The sequence below is a fragment of the Stegodyphus dumicola genome, chromosome 1 (assembly GCF_044657685.1).
Source record: "Stegodyphus dumicola isolate Sdum_Otavi_A_Nest chromosome 1, ASM4465768v1".
In the NCBI taxonomy this organism is placed as follows: domain Eukaryota; kingdom Metazoa; phylum Arthropoda; class Arachnida; order Araneae; family Eresidae; genus Stegodyphus; species Stegodyphus dumicola.
Window position 1 is genome coordinate 55359101 of NC_140768.1, and position 3956 is coordinate 55363056.

Consider the following 3956-nt stretch of genomic DNA (forward strand, 5'->3'; position numbering starts at 1 on the left):
CTTTTCCATTATATAACTTGGAAAATTCCTATAAAATTTTACACACAAGAAAGTTTGTGATGCAGTTAATTTTAAAATTCAAAGATTTAATCAAAATACTTATACTTTAAATATCTTCAATAGTATTTATAAATTTAAAAAAATGTAAATAGAAATTGCAATAAAACAATAAATTATACAATAAATAATTTACATAATATAATAATTAAGCATAAAGCACTAAACTGTTCAAAATATCAACTCAAGTTTATGAAGACAATTAAATAACATACATATAATTAAATTCTGAATATTATAATTTTTTAGAATTACTTAAATGGGCCTAGAAATAGATAATGTCTATTATTAAATAATAAAGGCAAAATATTCCCATATCTTCTGAACCAGTTGACTGACATTAGTCTCATTCTTAGAGCTATTATTTGTACCAATATGAATTTAAATAATGCCAGTATCTTTGCGTTGCTTTATAACAGAAGCTGCTCAGAAAACAGGAAATTGTGTGAATTTTATGAAATTCATTCATTACTAAGGGGGAAAATGCTCCATAAATTAAAAAAACAAAATGTAAGAAATATATATTTTCCTTGCCTTTTCATGCAATCAGAATGATAGATGAAGATGTATTCATTTATATCCCTGGACTCATAATATCACTGCCCTAAAAAATAATCAGTGACCCAGTTCCCACTCTCCAATTGATATGGTTATCTTAAAGAAAGAACCTTGATATATCAGAAAGAAAAAAGAAATATGTATGTTATATTCTACCATCAGACTTGGTGGTTCATCATATTACCATTCTTGTTGCTGCCTATACAATACAGTGGTTAATGATTCTGACTGCAGCATTGATGAGCCCGGGTTCAAATCCTGGATAAGGCATGTATATTTGTAAACGTATAGTGCCTGTGTGGCGAGGAGGTACTCAAAATGTATGGTGAGTCAAAAGTTATCTCAAGTGATAGGGAAAGAGGGGTGGAAGACCCTCACACTGTCTAGGGTATTCTCTCTCAAAATGTGGGATGAAGCTGCAGAGTTATTGCAGCAGGACTATACCTGTACACTTATGGTGAAATTTTGATGGCCAATTACTTATACCTATATTTGTACCCATTCTTCTTATACTGTGTTTGTGTAAAGTGACCTAGTGAAACTGATGCTTCCACCTTACATGATGCTAATTACATTATTGGATTTCTTCAAATGGAAGGCCACATATGGCCAAAATGGTTAACTAACAGTATAAGAAATATCAAGGGCAAAGAGATATCCATGATCAGAAAGTCAGAGATTAAAGCCTATAATCTCCCTTAGATGTAACAAAATGTCTTAAATGGCCCAAGAGCAAGTTTCTAGAACAATAGTTAACCGCTTCCCTGATTATCCCGAGTTATCTCGGGTTTGTATATATTGCAGTTAATTATTATCCCGAGAAAACTCGGGCGAAGCAGAATTTGTTAGTATGATTTCTTTTATCACGGTTTTACTCGGTCTGGAGGAAATGAAAGGAAATATTCAGCTTTGATTGGCAGTTTGCCAAATTTTGTTGGTTGCGCGGTTCTTTTGGAGGGACTGGTCGCGTGTTTCCCTATTGTATAGTATACGTTGGCTTGTGGATTAGTAATGTATAAAGAAGGATGCATGCGTTGGAAAAAAATAAAATAATGGCGATGATGGAAGATAGCGAAAGCGATGATTTTTCAGATAGTGATTATGAAAAGGTTGGGGGGGGGGAAATCAAATCCAACGAGACAGTGTACTCTGTGCTCCCGTGAAAGAGATTCCAGCGGTAAGCCAGTAAGAAAAGAGACCAGATACCAGTGCAGAATGTCAGGTATCACTCTGTGTTGTCCCTTGTTTCAAAAACTATCATACAAAGATTAATATTTAACTTTTTTTCGTTTGCCCGAGATAACTCAGGATAGTAAACTAATATTAAAAATAAATGCTTTTACACCTTCAAAAAATTAAAAATTCAACTTAAAACCCACATATTTTGATTTGTTTTATTTTGTTGTATTTAATAATAAAATAAAAAATGTGATGATGATTTGCAATTTTTTTCAAAAAAATTTGTAAGGGAAGCGGTTAACATCAATTTTAATAAGGAAGCTACATAGATAAATAACATTAGTATGTATCATAATTTTACACATTTATTTTCTTCATTCCCATTTTTATATTGAAGCTCTTCAACATTTAAAACAACACTTTTATTATCTAGGTGAAAGGTCAGATATGAAACTCTTAATTATTTAAATAATGCACTCTGTATGTTAAAGGTAGCATATATATTAAGTTATAATTTATTTCAATTCTATATTTGCTTTATAGGTCTCAGAAAATCAAGATACAGAAAGACTAATTAATCAAAGAAAAATGTATTCTGCATTATGTTATAATAACACTATTGTTTATATTGGGAGTATAAAAAAGTCCCTGCCTTTTTTTTTTAAATAAAATTTGGGCATTTATTATGCTAGAACGATACATTATGTTTATTCGAAGTATTGTCCATCACTAGCCACTATGTTTTCTTATCTTTCTGGCAGCATATGGATACTGTGTTGGAAGAATGTTTCATCTTTTGCGACTATCTACGAATCGGCCTGTTTTTTGGTATCTCCATATGATGCAAAGCGCTGCTGATACAGGCTATACGTCACAATCAAAACAAGTAGTAATCAAAAGGAGCAATGTCAGGTGAATACGGCAGGTGGGTAAAACTTCCTATTTCAGTGTTTTCACGTATGTTTTAACCAGTGCCACAACATGTGGGTGAGCATTATCATGCAGGAGAATAATTTTCTCGTATTTGCCATGGTAGTGGGTATGCTTCTTCTTGAGTGTTCGGCTCAATCTCATCAGCTGTGTTTGGTAGAGAGCACCAGTCATTGTTTTCTTTCAGTTGAGCAACTCAATACATAACACCAAGCAGATTCCACCCTATATACAACATGATTTTATTTCCATGAATGGCTTGGTTGCAAAATTTGAAGCATTGCTAAGTGGTTTCCACGATTTCCTCTTCTCTGGGTTACCATAATGATCCATTTTTCATAACCAGTAACTATATGATGCAGGGAAAAAAACCTTTCATTTATGCCTGGGAAGCAACATTTCACATGTTAAAAATTGGGGTTCAACATTTCTCGGCTTTAGTTCATAAGGAAATGAATTTTCTTGCTTTTGAATCACTCCTAATGTAAGTACAAGCTTTGCTTGTGTTTGGCATGAATCTTCATCCAATAATACTTCCAATTCCACATCTTTGTACACTTTCGGCCTTCCATTATGTTCTTTGTCTCAAATTCATATTTTTAAACTTTTAAAACTACTCATAACAACTTATCTCACTTAAGGCAGCCTCACTCACTTCTACAAGCAATTGATGCACTCCAGCTGCAGATTTCTTTAATTTCAAAAAGTAAATCAATAATTTCCACAAATGACACTTATTCAGCTTAAAGCTTGACATTTTTGAACGGAAAAAATATATGATGCTGATACAAAATCGCTAATATTTCAAGGTTATGTTGTTTGCAGATGTCCAACCTTACGATATGACATTTTACATCAAATAATTTTAACCTAACTTACTTGTGTCACCATCTTTAAGCTAGCTATTTTACTACTATAATACAATAAAACTTCATTCATTCAAGTCTGATTTTGAGAAATGCATCTATTTTTAAAACAGCTGTTCAGAATGATTATACACATATACAGCCTATAATATTTTTTGGTTTTTGTTACCATTAATCTTAAGAAAACTTGTCTCATACAATTAATTTTTGCTTACAATTTAAACATTTATGGCTGTTCCTCTGAAAACGTATAAAATTTAGCAGCTGCAATAAAAATGAATTAATGTAGTTCAGATTCCTCAAACACTCTGCCAATTTCAGATCACTAAAAGATACTTTGTCTATTATTAGAAACAATTAGAGATG